General features: G+C 50.2%; 1 protein-coding gene and 1 long non-coding RNA gene across 21 annotated transcripts in view; one reads left to right on the top strand and one right to left on the bottom strand.

Moving 5' to 3' along the window:
• The window catches only part of LPIN1 (lipin 1), a 142054-nt gene that overhangs the window by 84975 nt on the left and 40907 nt on the right, over positions 1 to 16172 (bottom strand). Inside the window, exon 1 of one of the 17 annotated variants that reach the window (XM_089923432.1) lies at positions 1933 to 2013. The exons of 14 other annotated variants lie outside the window; for them this stretch is intronic. The gene's annotated coding sequence lies outside the window, so the exon portion shown is untranslated. Of the gene's footprint in view, positions 1 to 1629; positions 1892 to 1932; positions 2014 to 16172 lie in introns of those variants that run through there. 2 more of the 17 variants (XM_089923436.1, XM_089923431.1) reach the window with 2 other exon arrangements.
• On the top strand, positions 134 to 15436 carry LOC111164508 (uncharacterized). Of its 4 annotated transcripts, none has more exons than XR_016395524.1 (3): positions 142 to 4468; positions 7175 to 14323; positions 14448 to 15436. It is a non-coding gene; the product is annotated as an uncharacterized LOC111164508 (long non-coding RNA). The 4 variants fall into 4 exon arrangements; XR_016395526.1 differs by having other exon boundaries at positions 15113 to 15436; XR_016395525.1 differs by having other exon boundaries at positions 159 to 4468; positions 7175 to 7374; positions 14225 to 15436.

Consider the following 16172-nt stretch of genomic DNA (forward strand, 5'->3'; position numbering starts at 1 on the left):
AGTTACAAGTGGGTAAAACTACAAAGCCAAGTTCTTTGCACCAGCCTGTGTGCGCCATAGGCCTCAGGCCCTTCCTTTGAAATCTCTCTCCATCTCCTGCCCTCCACCCCGCCCTCTGGTCCAGGGCCCTGAACACAGCTGACTGGGTTGAGGGCAGGCTTACAGACTTCCTTCTGGCCAGGCTGGCCACACTACCCCCTCCCAGGGCAGACTTCCCAGCCTTTCCGAGGTCCCCTCAAGACCAGGAGATCCGTCGGTGCCCCACCCAAGTGCCCAAGTTCTCTCCCTTGCAACAAGACTCAGCAGGTTTGTCCTCTGCAGCCATTCTTTCCCAGAGTGCTGAGATTTTGGGCAACTGAGACCCGGGATGGTGAAGGCAGCTGGGCAGGGCCCCACTGCCAAGCTAACGCAGAACCCAGACGAGAGCCCAGGCCTCCAGGCCCACTAAGTTCAGGTCCAGGGCTCTGTCCAGGCATGGCTCCACACCATACAGCCCTCCACACAAACAAGCATAAAAGCTCCAACCACACACCCATACACAAAAACACTCGATAATAAAACAGATGTCGGCAGATGTGAATGAAGCATTATCAAAATACAGAACCGGAAGACAAACTGAGATTTCCACCATTTCTGGGGGGAAGACGCGTACGTGTGTGTTTACTTCTCAGTTGCCGTACTTTCCGCAGTTGCTTACTTTAATTCATAAGACCCAAATTATAGAACAGGGACAAACAGTAAATTTCACAAGCACGCCCCCATTACCCGCCCCCTCCCATAAAAACAGTTGATAAGCTCATGTCTCCAAAAAACTCCTCGAAACTACTGGGCTCTAAAAATTCTTTGAATTAACACGGCCAGTTGTTTTAGTCAAGTTCCTGTTTGTTGGTCAAAACCGGGTTGACATCTGCGTTCTCCAGCCACTACCCTCCACGCAAATGACCAGCCGGTCATCTATACACACCCCTGCTCCACGGCACTTCAAGGTATTTCCAAAACACTACTTTTCATCCTACGTTTTCCCCACCTTCCCCAAAATAAAATTATTCGCAGGGGCATCTGATGGAAGGCCTAGCATCCAGCAGGCTGCAGGAAAGGTGCACAGAAGCTGGCAGAGGAGGGACCAGACTGTATGTAATCCGAGAACCAGGATTCCAACCCGGGCTCAGCCTGCCGCCCGGCAGCTGTGTGACCTTGGGCACGTAAGTCAACCTCCCCGAGCCTGTTTCCTCAACAGCAAAGCAGGAATCCCAAATAACCCACCCCCACCTCCCCGACCAGTTTCATAAAAGTCCCCGGCGCTAAGCAAGGGCTGCTTGCTGCCCAAGTACTACCCACACGTCCTGCCAGGACGGAGTCCCGCGGCCACCCTAGAGTTCGCCACGCCGATCAAGGTCAGCCCTTTGGGAGAAGGCCCGAGGGAAGCTCACGAGGCCGCCGGGTCCCTGGGCCTGTTCTCCGCCTCCCTCCCTGAAACACTTGCCCCGAAAGGGCCGCGGGGACAGAGTGTGGTGCCCGGGCATCACGTCGTCCCGCATCCCCCGGCCGGCAGCGGCCCGACCGCGCCCCCCGACCCCGGGCGGTGCCCCGCCCCGCCCAGCGCGGCCCCGCAGAGGCTGTGGCCCCTACCTCGGCGGCGGCCGGGGTTTGGCCGGGGCTCCACGGAGACTCGACACGGGAGGCTGGCGGCGGGGAGGTTGGTACTCACCTTGCGGCGCCGCACGCTTGGCCGCCTTTGTATGCAAACACCCAGCCCGCCTCGCGCTCCCGGTCTGCGCGGCCCGGCCCCCGGGGGCGGGGCGAGCGGGGTGGCGCAAGGGGCCTCACGAGACTCGAGGCGCTCGGCTGCTTTCAGGGCCCGCCCGGCCCCAGGCGGCAGAGCCTCCCTCGCAGGAAGTGCAGGGGCAGCCCGCCCCCTCCTTCCTCGCCTACCTTAGTGCTCTTTACTGAGATGCAGAAGGAAGACGGAAGATGCGGGCTTGGAAAGAAATACGAGTGCAGTTCTGGCCACTCTAAGACTGGGATTTTTTCCAGCCGACCCAGACATGTCGGGAAGGGGAAGGCTTCTGGTGCTCGTTGAAGAAGCCGGCTGGCTCTAGGTAGAAGTTAAGGGTCATCTGTTATGTTTCTCTGCTATCCGCATTATTTCCACTGCATCTAAACAAGTCCAGACTCTGCAGGGAGAATTTGTTTCCAACAAGCAACGAGGAGAAGACACTAGATCACGTTTCAGTATAAACTGAGCTGGATTCACGAAAGCCCTTTGCCCTGCTGATCCTGCCCTGGCTGGAGTCCCCCTGGGAGGGCCCTTGCTGTGCTGTCTGCAACCAAGCAGTCACCCAGCTGTGACTCAGCCAGGACAGCTGAGGTGATCCCCTGGGCCAATCCCTGGACCTGCTGCTTTCAGCCCAACTCGGAAGAGGAGAAGGAAACCACCACCGGGATGAGTAAACTTGCCTCTGGAGGAGGAAGGAGGGAGGAGTGATGCCAGGGCAAAGGACTCAGACTCGGTTTCACTATCTGGAAAATCGGAGGCAGATCCACTTTGAGAATGGAAATGGCCATCACGTGAAATGCATGGCCTTTGCTAACTTGAAAGATTTTGAAGTTCTAGAACCGTATACACTAAGGAGTGGTGATTCCCAGGATGTGTTCAGTGCTTAGCCCAGCTCTGACACAGAGACTGCCCGGCTTGCCCAGCCTCAAGACCCGGCAGGCTGCTGACCCTCCTCCTCGGAGGGACACCTAGAGAAGGTTGATGATGTGTAAGGCTAAACAATGACAACTCCTCGACTGTCAGAACTTTTCTCTACATAGAAAAGCGACGAGAATGATCTAAGCCGCCCTATTCCAGCTGGAAATCTCCATCCTTCTATCCAGTGACAATAACAATCCTGGGAATTCTGAAGTTTTCCAGATTAACTACCTACACAATTGAAAGGGCTCTGCAAGGGGGAGGGGAGACAGGATGGTGACCGACCGCCCCTCTTCACCTGAGTAATGAAACAATACAGGTGGGTGTGCAATTGACTCATCTCCTGACAGTGACAACGGTGGTTAGCTCTGTAAATGCCCAGGGCAGAAAGGATACCAGAGAAAGAGCAATGAATTTCCCCCAGAGGGCTATACTTTATCTCTGGTGCCTGACTTGGTCTCCTAGGGAGGGAGGGAATCTCAGTAGGATGCAAGGCCAGGGTTTGGCTGGAGGCCTTCAGCACAGGCACTCCCTTGCTCGAGGCCTCAAGAATCAGATGGGAACCAGGGACCACCCAGTGCTGCGCCGCCCCCTCGGAGGGCAGGGCACAGAGCAGTGTGGAAATCCACCAGAGGTGGAGTGGGTCCCATCCCAGCGGGGTGCCCGTGGGCGGGCTAACCAAAGCGAGTTTCTTGGGGGAAGAGGCAGGTATGAGAGGTCCTAGGTTCCACAGGAGGAGGAGGGAGGGTACACCAGGGGGAGGGAATGCTTGGAACCAAAGCACAGAGGGCCCACCCCCAAATTAGGGGGAGGATCATAGATGAGGGCTGAGGCATCCAAGAGGGCAAAAGAAGTCGCAGGGAGATTAAGGGGAGCAGCTGACAATTGGCCACAGCTTGAAGGCCACACCACCCTAATGTACCCTAACAGATACATTAATTAGACCAAACAGTGCACCCTCCCCTGGGCCACGCGCTGGGCAGAGTCCAAGACTCATGGGACTCAGGCACACCGTGCAGCAGGGAAGCAAGGAGAGCCCCCAGCCTCAGGGCAGAGGGAAACGCAGGTCCCCCACTGGCCGGCGGGCCACACTGCCTGGCATGGAGAGCAGTCACCACCCCCGCAAGCCCCAGCCCCGTCTGTCTCCCCGCCTTCATTCAGTACTCATGTGTTGAGTGCCACCCTGTGCCCATGCTGAGTGCTGGGGGCTCCAGCGGGGACCAGGCCAGTCGCGGCGTCTGTCCTCCGTTGAGTGTTCAGTTGGGGGCAGTAATGTCGGTCGATGGCACAGATACACATAAAAATTGTTACCCTATTCAGTGCCACCATGAACTGACCGGTTGGACATGGCTGCGGGACTTGACCTTCCCCGGCCCCAGAGGAAGAGGAGCAGGCGCTAACGTGCACTGCTCTAGGCCGGGTGTGCCGGAGCAGACCGACCGGAGGAGGCCAGCCTGTGCAGAGCGGGCTGGCACCTGCAGGGCTTGAGGGAAGACACCCCCCGCCCCGGCCCTGCACCGCTGGCCTCTGATGGGGGAGGGGGAGCACGCCAAGTCCCTTGACCGCCCCGGCAGTGGCTCCCCACCTGCGTCCCGGTGATCAAGCGGGGCTGGGACATCCTTTCTCCCCTGGCCGCATGGGGAAGATTCCTAAAGAGTCAGGTGAGGACAAGAAATACATTTTTGCTAGGAAACTACATCGTTCTCTCTTCCTCCTCCACAGCCAGGCCTGCAGGACCCAGGTCTCTAAGAAGCAGCCCTCACACCTCGGAAGGTATGTCCTTTGGTGTATACGTCACACACACCAAATGTCTGAGTTTCGCTTTATAGCCTTCCTCCCTCCCTGTTTTTACCCCAGCCTTGTAGTGAACAAGTGTCTCTCCTTTGCCATGCCCAGGACTGACAGTCACTCTGTTTGGTCTGGCACAAGCATTTGCCAATGAGAACAGACATATAGCACAGCAGAGCAGGGTCCTGCTGGATTCTGGAGAAGGTTGGGAGGTGAAGGGAAGAGGAGAGATGAGGTGGGGCAGGAGTGAGGCCACTTAGGGAACCTGGGACAGTGACTGGTGACTGGTATGTTAATCATTGGCAAGGCCATACTAGATGAATCTACCTGAGAAGAAAACATATTTGGAATTCAACTGGGAAATGCATCTGCTACGGACTAAATGTTTATATCCCCCCAAATTTATATGTTGAAGCCCTAACTCCCAGTGTGACGGCATTTGGGATGGGGAGGGAATTAGGCTTGTAGATGAAATCATGAAGGTAGAGCCCCACCAGAAACCTGGACCCCAAAGCTAAACATAGTGGTCCAGCCTCTGACCTCAGTGAGGGAAGCTGGCTACAGAATAAGATCAGCTTCCTGCAAGAAGACGCTGTGCGACCGACCCGTTACAGGCCGTGGGCTCAGGGCCAGCCCCAAGGTCATTCATCGCTCAGCTACTAGAATTTTCAGCTGATAGACCTTTGTTTGCACCCAGTTAAGATAAAATCTTCAATGCTAACTGATATAATCCTTTGTCGGTCTCTAAACAAACAATTAAGAAAGGAGAAGGGACAGGATTTGTCAACAAATTCTCATATCTGTAAATACGCAGCATTTAAACTCGCCAATAGCCATGCACATTGGCATCTGCTCGTTGCCTGGAGCCTAACTAAACACAACTTCTTTAATCGTTGACCTAGAACCTGGGGTTGGTTGAGGAAAGTCACTCTATACTCAAGGACTTCAAGTCATCACTCTCATCATCTCTTGTTCTTAGAATAAGTAAAATTATTCCGAATTGGACACCCTCACCCACCCTACACGGTAAAGCAGTGTTTACCGCGAAAACTTCTCACATTTTAGAATCACCTGGGTAGCTGTTAAAACTCTGAATGCCCAGACCAGCATTCACATCAGCTAACCACAGTCTCTGGGGGCAGGACCCAGGCATCGGCACCGCAGAACTCCCCATGAGACTCCAGTGCACAGTCACGTTTACAACCCAGTGTCCTCCAAGTCCAATTCCCTTCATCCTGTACCCCGGCCGGCTGCCCTTCCCTCTCTCAAAGCCCACCATCTCCTCTCCCAGCACCCTGTGCCAAGGGTCAACATGTAATTTAGGTTCCTTCTAAATGTCCTTATAACAGAACCCATACAAGACAACTCAAGTAGATTGAGTGTGTGTGTGTGTGTGTGTGTGTGTGTGTGGAGCATGATACATTGAAAGGGGCCAGGGATTCCAGCAATGGGCCTTGAACTGTGGCAGATTTCTCTCTGTCCCTCACTGTCTTTCCACTTGCTTAGCTCTGCCCCCTTCCCCTCTCCCAGCTGCTTCCTCTGCTTCCTCTCCAGGGCTGCCTCCTACACACAGCTCACCAGGTAGCTGTTTCCTTCACATGACCACCTACCTCAGTTCCCCTAACCCCAAAATTTCAAGGGAGAAATTGTATTGACTCGGGTCATCTCCCAACCTACAGTACAAAGTCGCAGGTCACTAACATGATAGGAATGACTACCTTTGCTTGTCCATCCCTGGTCCAGTGCTCCCCAGTTCTGCTCATATCCCCTTTTCCATCACCTCACGTACCCCAGACACAGTACTCGACACTGTAGGAGACTGTGTCACTGTAGGAGACACAGTACTCGACACTGTAGGAGAGAGAGCCGTGAGCCAGACATGGCACCTTCCTTCAAGGGCTCCATAAGTCTGTCAAACATCCGAGCCTTGATGTCAGGGAGAACTGAGGGAGGAAGAGAAGCAGGTGCTATGGAAGAGCGGAGAAGACCGGATCAAGCCTGATGGGAGACGCCAGGGCGAGGGGCTCCACGCTGGGCTCTGATCCCAGCTTCACCTCTTGCTAGTTATGTGATCTTGACCTCTCTGACCCTCAGTTTCCTTTTCTACTGAACTGGGGTGAAATATCTGTTTCACGGGCCGTTTGAAGGAATAAATGATCTAAAGTACTTAGTGCAATGCCTGGCACAATATACATGGTCCACTCTGGTGAGTTTTATAATAGTAATGATAATTACTACTACCATTATTATTTAGTTTGAACACTTAGAAGCCTGATACGGAACACAGTATCACGTTTTGGGCCTTCAGGTTGGGGAAGACTCCTGACCGATGAAGTGTGAGTGGGAGGAGATATTTCAGGCCGAAGGACCAGCATGTGGAAAGGCCCCGTGAAGGCATGTGGGAAAGTGGGGAGCTCGTGCCCTGTGGCTCAAATGTGGCATTGACTCCCCAGTTTGAATGCAAGAATGAATTCATACCCGTCTCTCTTCCATGGTGTCCAGTGCATGCTGGGCCCCCAGGGAGGTCTCAGAGGAGACGCTGAATGACTGCTGAATTGATCAGCTAGGTTTAGTTAGCCTGGGAGAGGGATTAACCACTCCGGAGACTTAAAGTCAATTTCCTGGATTTTAAAGCACATGTTCCTTTGTGCTTAGGAGGACTAAATTCAATTTTCCCTTAACCCAAAGCAGAACATTAACATCACACCTGAGCAAAATGACATGCACCTACGAGGAGCATCAAAGATGATGGAGCATCCACATCGCCTCCTCTGGTACCCATGGGAACGCTGCCTCAGTAAACCTCTGGCCTCTCTCTCCACCCTTCGTCCCTTCCGTTCTGTGGAAGGAAGTACAGAGCTGTGACTCAACTGCTCCTTTCTGGTGTGACGGTCAGTACCAACCAAGACAAAATTCCATCTTCCCTGGTGCAACAAGGGAAAGAGGTTGCCTGCCCCTCCCCCCTTTCCTTAGCACGTTTACTATTGGACACTTACTACACATTCTTTCTCTGCCCCTTTGAGAGTAAATCTTAAAAAGTAAATCTTTCTAAAAGCTAAATAAGCCTCTGGGCACCTGTACAACTCAGAAATATTCCTAGCACCTGGCAGCCACCTCTCAGAAATGTAAACAGAAAGATGGCGCCCCCGTCTCCCAGCGTCCCTGGGAGAGCAGGCACCTAACTTTGGCAGGTGTCCTGCCTCGCTCCACGGTGCAAAACTAGCTCTTGTCACAAAGGAACTAGAAGTTTCGTTTTTCCTTTGGATAAAGGCAATAAGCTAACACAGATGGCCACCCCATTACCAGGTGAACCGTGTGTGACAAATGGTGCTGTCAGGTCCTCTTACTGAGGACTGGTTGTCGTTTAACCCGAGAACACATGTCAGCCTGCCTACATGAACGTGTGAAATCCCTTAATGTCTTTGCAGTCTCTTATTGGATGGCCTGGTTTAATGCTTTTTCGATAATTAAACGCATTTCTTTGTCGTCTCCCTTTGTGGAGGTTTTCTGGGCTGGGTGGAGATTTTGATTTTTTTTTTTTTTTTTTACATCTTTATTGGAGTATAATTGCTTTACAATGGTGTGTTAGTTTCTGCTGTATAACAAAGTGAATCAGCTATACATATACATATGTCCCCATATCTCCTCCCTCTTGCGTCTCCCTCCCACCCTCCCTATCCCCCCCCTCCAGGTGGTCACAGAGCACCGAGCTGATCTCCCCGTGCTATGCGGCTGCTTCTCACTAGCTATCTATTTTACGTTTGGTAGTGTATATGTGTCCCAGCACCGGCCTGGCTGTCCTCAGGACATAGCCTTCCTGCCCCTTGGTTCCCCCGAGCCAGCACAGGGAAGCATGCAGTGTGTGACGGCCAAGGTTAGCTCACGAGAGAAGCTCTACAATCTGCTTCTGGTCACAGGTCAAGTGGTTACTGCTGTCCATCCCTCATCCCGCAAGTTCTCTCTCAAAGCATGCTAGGAGTCCAGAGGATCCACGGAGAGAAAGCACAAATTCACGAATTCAATGTGGAAAAAATTAAATCTCTATTTCACTAACTTCGAACTCACATTTAGTAGCGTTCCCTTCAATTATGAACGTAGGGCAACAACACACAATGGTAGCAACAGTTCCTGAGACCAACGCCACCAACTACAGATCACAAATATTTTCACACCGCAACAAAGTTGTTGACGACATTGAGAAATATCCTAGACACTCATTACTACTTAAAAATGTTGGTCGTTATTCGATCTGCTGCTCAGGCACAGGGGAACCAAGGCAGCCAGACCTCGGAGAACCAAGGACGGGAGGCAGCCACTGGGACTTAGTCAGAACAACAGAGAATGTCTCCCTCCGCCACCCCACACCTCCGAGCTGTAACAGGAACAACGGCAGGGTAACAAGAACAGCAGGGAGAGGAAGAATAACAGGCAAAGGGACCCTCTGTGAGGCCCAGTGCAAAGGGAAGGTCTAAAGCTGAGAGTCAGGCAAGTATTTCTCGGGCAAACCACACCCTGAAACACAAGGTGTTCCCACAGGAACTTGAAGGGTTTGGTGCACTGAGGGTAACCATAGCAACAAGGAACCTCAAGCCCAGCCCAACTTCTACCCAGGTTAACTCCCACCCCCACGCTAAGGGCCTGCCAGGAGGAAAAGTGGGTCCATTTCTAGAGATTAAAAGCAATTTGTCTAAGTTTCTACAGTTCTACCAGGATGTCCAGCTTTCAAGAAAAAACGAGGAGGCAAATGAATAGGCGAGATAACACGCTTCCAAGAGACAGTAACAATAAGAGATGAGATGTGACACAGGTGTTGGAATTATCTGACTTGCATTTTTTTAAATCTGATGTATAGGGTAAAGTCTCTAATGCATAAGGTACACAATATGCAAGACCAGATGAGTTCACTGGAGAGATGGAAACTATAAGAATCTAAGGAAAATGCTAGAAATGGAAAATACAGTAATGAAGATGAAGACCGTCTTCAGTGGGCTCATTAATAGACTCGACATAGTGAGGAAAGAATCAGGGAAGCTGAAGTAAGGTGACCAGGAACAGCCAAACTGAAACACAAAGAGAAAAAGAGTAAAAGGGAAGAGAAAAGAAAGAAATGCACATCTGCAGTGGTGGGTCAATGTCAAACAGTCTAGCATTCATGTAGCAAATGCCAGGAGAAGAGAGTGAGATAGCTGGGCAGAAGAAATCTTTAAAGAAATTATGGCCTAGAATTTTCCAAAATGAGTGAGAGACACCAAACCACAGATCCAAGAATCTCAAAGATCACCAAGCAACCATATTGTCACACACACACACACACACACACACACACACACGCATGAACATAGGCATATCATATTGAACCACTGAAAATTAAAGGAAAGAGAAAGTCTCAAAGGCAGCCTGAGAAAAGAAATTACACAGAGGAACAAGATATGAATTACAGCATATTTCTCATCAGAAACCATGCAGGAGAGCCAGTGGAGAATCCTGGCAGACATGGGATGCAGGTTAACATCTTAGGTGATGCACGGTGACACCACGTGCCCCTGATGGAATGCACTGAGGAGGCGTGTCCCCTCTGTAACCTTCTTCCCGACAGTAGAACAACTTTATCTGATCCTGAGAAAACACCAGATAAACCCACATGGAGGGGCTTCCAACAAAGTAACTGACGAGTACCCTTCAAAAGTGTCAAGATAGTGAAAGACATGGCGAGACCAAGGAACCGTCACAGACCGGAGGGGACTAAGGAGGCAGGACAACTCAATGCCATTGAGGATCCTGGACTCGATCCTGGAACAGAAAAAGTAATTGGCAGAAAAACTGGCGACATTTGAATAAATTCTGCAGCTTAGCTTGAGAAAAAATAGATGACTGGTTCGATATTGCCACATACGCTTAGTTCCAAATGATTGGCAAAGACGCAAAGGCCCAAGGAGTTAGGGAGGAGTGCTGGGAGAGTTCTGGGTGGAAAAAGGTGCTACAGGCTGTGCTTAATTTACTTAAGCAGATGGGGTCTGATCCAGACCTTGAAGGATCATTGCATAACAAGCAGTGGAAATGAACAGAGAAGGGATTTTGCAGGGGTGGGAGGAAGGGGTGCAGGGAAATGTGGAAAGACAAGTTTATCGAAGTTTTGGCAGTGGGCAAGTCAGAAACGTGTTGGGGATTTGCTGTGCAGGTTATCAAAGAGCGAATATCCTCATGGGTTTGTTGAGCAGTTAATATGGGCAAGTGGGCTGAGACCAGCACGTCATGCCTTCAAGTGCAGCCTCGTATCATAGTTGGTGTTTTTAACCACCTCGCTTTATGTCAAGCCCGTGCTTTAGAGGGTGGCTGTCAAGTACCTGTCATCCCTATTATATTAGAGAGTACAGCTCTTCGGGAAGCTTAGATCTGAATTCCCTGTGAATAAAGATAGCAATAGATATTTTATATTTATGGTGAGAATTTCAACCAGCTCTTGACCCCTTTTTAATAAAAATTCTTTGAATCACGTTAACCATTAAAAAATATATAATACTTGGTTCTTTTTGGTTTATGAAATATCTCTGTTAACGTGAAAGTAAGTAATTTAGAGTTACGATTAAAGTGAACATTCGCCTACTGCAAAAAAAATGGCACTGCAAATGATGCTTTAAACTGAAGGCCCTGGAGAACCACTAAAAGCTTATAAGTAGGGAGGGAAATGTTATGAAACCTCCATTTTATGGAAATGAATCTGGCCAGGGTGGGCTGGCCATGCGGGATGGCGGGAAGGCTGGATGGCAGAAGACAGTAGAGGTAGGCGGCTTCTGCGATGGTCTAGGTATCCAGTTCCCGGGTCAAGCAATGATCAGGCATCAATTGTCATGGAGAACGGATGAAGGGACAACACCTTTCCAAACTCCTCGGGTTTTCTCAGGTAACAACACTAATCCCCACACTGGCTCCGGGTGGGATAAGTCCTGCCCCAGGCTGTGAAATGAGAGCCCTTAGAACTTCCCTGGAAGTGAAATCCTTCTCGGATATAGAAAACCGGATTTTTCATTTGTTTCTGCCATCATCCATTAAAGAAGGGCAAGAGACCAGGGAGAGAAAGTGATTCGGGAGCTGTGCTTGCCTGTTTCCCAGCTGAGACCCTAGTGTGGGTGTCTGTCCACACAAGCTGGCTGTTTGGAGAGGTCTGTGGCTACCACCCTATCCCAACTCAGAAACATAACAAAAACAAAGACAGAAACCACTCTCTTAACTCCCAACGAAACTGCACCTCCTATAAATGCTTGTGTGCTGATATATTCATGACTAGCTGTTCTGGGCCTATACCAAGGGGACGAGGAGGGAGCCAGGAGGGGGTGGAGGGAAAAGACAGAGTCACCTATTCACAGGGGTGCTGTGGGCTCTGCTTGGGTCCTGGTCTGGGAATCAAAGTTCCTGTCCCTATTGCTTTGTCCTTCTAATGAGAATTAGACTCTGGAGGTTCCTGTTAGGCACCAACTTGCAGGACTCCCTGAAAATACTCTCAGTATCACATGCCTGCATGTACATCTAAATGGCATTTCCCATTTCATAAGATAAAATATTGGAAAATATTTGTATAAATAATGCACCATGGTTTACCATTCTTCAAAGAACTCCACAAGAAGGCAATCCGTGACATCGAACAGATGAGGAAACCCGTGTAACAGCCCACGTTTGTAAGAGCAAACCAATTCACAGAAGGTAGAATTGAGACCCCAAGAGTCTCGTGATAGGGCTCTAGTGTCCCCAGATTTCTGCCACTGATTCCATTCTTCTGTGGGTTCAGTGGCTGAGAAGCCAGCACGGGGGACATTTGGGCGTGTCGTGTGGGGATTGATACCCCATTGTGTCCACCCCCGCAAGCCAGCCGTTTACCTTCACTGCCAGCAGAAAGCCTCACCTTCCCTACTTGGAGGGCGTGTTGGCAGGACCCCATTCAACGTCCATTAATTTCATCTGGAGGTCGCTGCTCATGGGAACACTGACCTGGTTGATTTTCCTCTTTCTCCTAGTTTTCTAGTTCCCCTCAGCCCGGGCCACTGCTTACGGGCTGTTGTTAGGACACACGTGGCTGGCCCCCATCCCAGCCTTACCCTTCTCTCTCTTTCCTCCTTGATCTTGCCCCTCAACCTTCCTCGTCCACTGCCATTTTCTCTCCTTCTCCACTGTCCTTTTACCCGTGCCCTCTGCAAAGACTCCGGGAAAAGCTCATTGTTGGGTGGCAGGATTCTGATGACCCCACTGGGGTTATGATGTCAGCATTTGGTGGCGCTCAGGGGAGGAGAGAGAGGGCTCAGTAAGGCTGCTGCGTGGAGCTGGTTGGAGGTCAGCACTGGATCCAGAAAAGAACCTAGTCAACGCTGGGGCTGATTGAAAGCTTGGAGCACAATGTGACCAAATTCTTCCATGAGATCAGATTTTGCCTGGCTGAATTCTGAGTTATAAAAAGCTAACTAGAAGGGACTTTTCTTTCACTCTAACAAAGTGAGAAAACATTGAGAGAGGAATTAGCATATCCATTTTTTATAGAGCACGAGAATTTGGTGTTATCTACTAAGTATACTAGTAAGATATTTATATAATAGACCTTTTTGCAGAAAAAGCATCAATTCCAAGAAATTTAAACTATATAGGAACCCTTTGAAATGCCTAAGTCACGGACAAAAATGACGAGTAATTACAGGATACAATTGTTTAAGTATCATCCATCAACTAAAAGTAGTTTTAAATGGTGATAAACTGGAAAGTTATTATACAGTTAGACTGGAATCCTTTGAAATATGACAATACCGCTACACAGCGTTAGACGTCTTTGCTCAGGTGTGACACTGTGAACTCAAACTTTTAGCTGAATCTCGAGGACCACCTTTGCACCCAGTCTTTATACCGGTGCTTAGGGTTATAGTGGGATTGTTTTCTCACAAGCAATTTCTTTAGGCATGACCAGAACGCCTACCACCAGATGTTAAACATCAGAGTAGAAGGTAAAACTTGGAAATATTGGTTCACAAACCATGGGCCTTCTCATTCTTTGGGAAAATCCAGAGTTACAGCCAGAGTTGGTCTTCCGGATGTACACAACCCGCTCACCCCTTCCCATGTCTTCTTCAGATGGTGCTTTTGAATCTTAATGGAAAAGTCGCGTCTGTAAGACCAATTCTTAACAAGGAACAGAATTGTTCCTTCCGTCTCTAGCTCGTGGTAGCTTGGATAGATTTGTGGTTAAGGTAGAGTCCTGAAAAGGATGTTCTAGTGTTAAAAGGCTGAGCAGTAGGTCCCAGTAGCTGCGTGGGATTTGTACATTGCTCTGTTGACTTGTCACCATGCAACCCAGCACGTTTCAGGAAGTCATGTGCAAATCTAGCACATTCTGTCCTGTGTAAGAGAATGCCATTGGAAGCAGCAGCATCTAAGCTATCTACAAATCATGTCAACCAAATATGAGGCTCTTCTTGTAGTTTCTCCAGATCATGTCAACGCAGCCTTACCAAAGTTTGGAGGCTAAAAAACGTTAACTCGCTTCTTAAATTGTGATTCTCATCTTTAAAGTGTACGGTTTTCTACTGAGATATGAAGCCAGCATATGCATGGCCACAAGATTGCAGCCTCTGTGCCCCTCTGCCAGCCTCAGGAGAAGAAGATCCCGAAGCTTCACACTCCCCCAAACCTGTGGTATTGGGCTGTGCAGATAGATGACTGTTAGCCTGAAACAAAGGAAGTCATTTTTCGTGGTTTTCTCTGCAGATCACGCCACACTCAACAAAACCACATTCGGTGCCACCTTCATACTTGAGCTCCGGATGGCACCCGCCTCTCTGGAAGGAACGACCCACAACCTGAAAGGTGAGGCCAAACCACTCTCTAATAACAAAAGCTGTTTAACCTGCAAAAGAAAACCCATTGGGGGGGGAACAGGAGATGGAAAAATGGTGGCCTAATGCGAGGATAGGATCATATCTGCCCGCAGATTCCAAAGGATCTGAAGGATGAAAGTAGGTGGATTTGTGATCGTGATAAAAAGACCGAAGGAGACAGGTAAGGCGTGTACAGAGACCGTCTGGGCTGCGTCTGGAGCCTGGGAGCTCCCAGCTGGATCCCCACTTGGAACAGGGCTGTGGAGGATTCTGAACGGGAGTCAGATCCAGAGTGAACTGCCGGATCTTTCGCATAACCAGTTTGAGAATTCTGGGCTTAGCCTCGCTGTGTCCCACCCGAGCAGCCCGCAGAGGAATGGTGGTCTGTGTAGAGGTGGGCAGGTCGGGCTCAAGACGCTGCCACCTGATTCTTCGGCTCCTGGAGTGAATTAGCTGCTCTCCACCTCCACCCCGCCCCCCAAAGAGGATGACCTGGTTCTAGGGAAGCTCTATGTTGGGTAAAACAGAGGTGAACGAGGCTTCTGCCCCAAGAGGAGAAAAGGGCCAGGGACACTCTGTCTAAAGGGATTCTGAGAGCAAGCTGGTTCCAAAAGCTAATTCTGAGTTTTAGATCTGCACCTGGTCCAGCGCTCAGGTTGCATCTGTAAGGTAACCCATGTCCCCAGAGGGAAAGTGGCCCTCCCCAAGCTCCACACTAAAGTTGATCTGGGGGACTTCCCTGGTGGCACAGTGGTTAAGAATCTGCCTGCCAATGCAGCTGACACGGGTTCAAGCCCTGGTCCGGGAAGATCCCACATGCCGCAGAACAACTAACCCCGTGCACCACAACTACTGAGCCTGCACTCTAAAGCCTGCGAGCCACAACTACTGAGCCCACGTGCCACAACTACTGAGCCCACCCACCGCAACTACTGAAGCCCGCGAGCTTAGAGCCCGTGCTCCACAACAAGAGAAGCCCCCACTCACCGCAGCTAGAGAAAGCCCACGCACAGCAATGAAGACCCAACGCAGCAAAAAAAAAATTTTTTTTTTAAATTTTGTTAAAAAGCTTTAAAAAAATAAATTTGACCTGGGTCTTGGCCACACTCTGTGATTTTTTCCTCCCCAAACAGTAAGGACATTGGCCCAGTAAAAAAATCGCACAGAACTTTCTGGAATCTGAGGTTTCCTGGGCAGGGTGTGGTTCTGGGGAACTGGAGACCTGGGTTCTGGTCTGTGTTCTGCCACTTATAAGACCCTGCAGATGTCGCCTCAGTCTCCACATCAGAAAGAGAGGAAGTGGGAATAGAGGACCGTCAGCTCTGGCCTGTCATCTACACATCTGTGCTGTGACTTCCTAGGTACAGACAGTCCTGCATCGTCACCCCTGCCCAAGCCCCCAAACACACATGCAGCGTGATGATACCTGTCAGTCCTGGGCCCATGACACCCCAGGGCATCTCCGTTCATTTCAGAGGACATTGAGGTAGTTTCAGAAGAAGAAATTAATGTGATTCCACTTTAATTTTAAACTATAACACCCGCACCCAATATTCTCCTCTCCTGTCTCCCTCCCCGGGGGATGTGTAAGTGAAGGTTTGGGCATCACTAACCTAATTAGAGGAAATTCTGAGCAGAGTGGGGCATACTCAAGACAAAGAATCAGTTGAGGGTTTCTTGAATTTCCAATGGGAGGCAGGGACTGGGGGCTGGGCAGACAAAGATTTATCCCGGTCCCAACACTGCTCAGTTTCAGTTCTCTTCTGTCACTCTGTGCTCTGTAGCATCGAACCCACCGCGGTACGACTTGCTCCACTGATGCTCAGCTCAGCTGCAGT

The sequence above is a fragment of the Delphinapterus leucas genome, chromosome 13 (assembly GCF_059928025.1).
Source record: "Delphinapterus leucas isolate spDelLeu-1000000601 "Yukka" chromosome 13, BTC_Dleu_Yukka2, whole genome shotgun sequence".
NCBI lineage: Eukaryota > Metazoa > Chordata > Mammalia > Artiodactyla > Monodontidae > Delphinapterus > Delphinapterus leucas.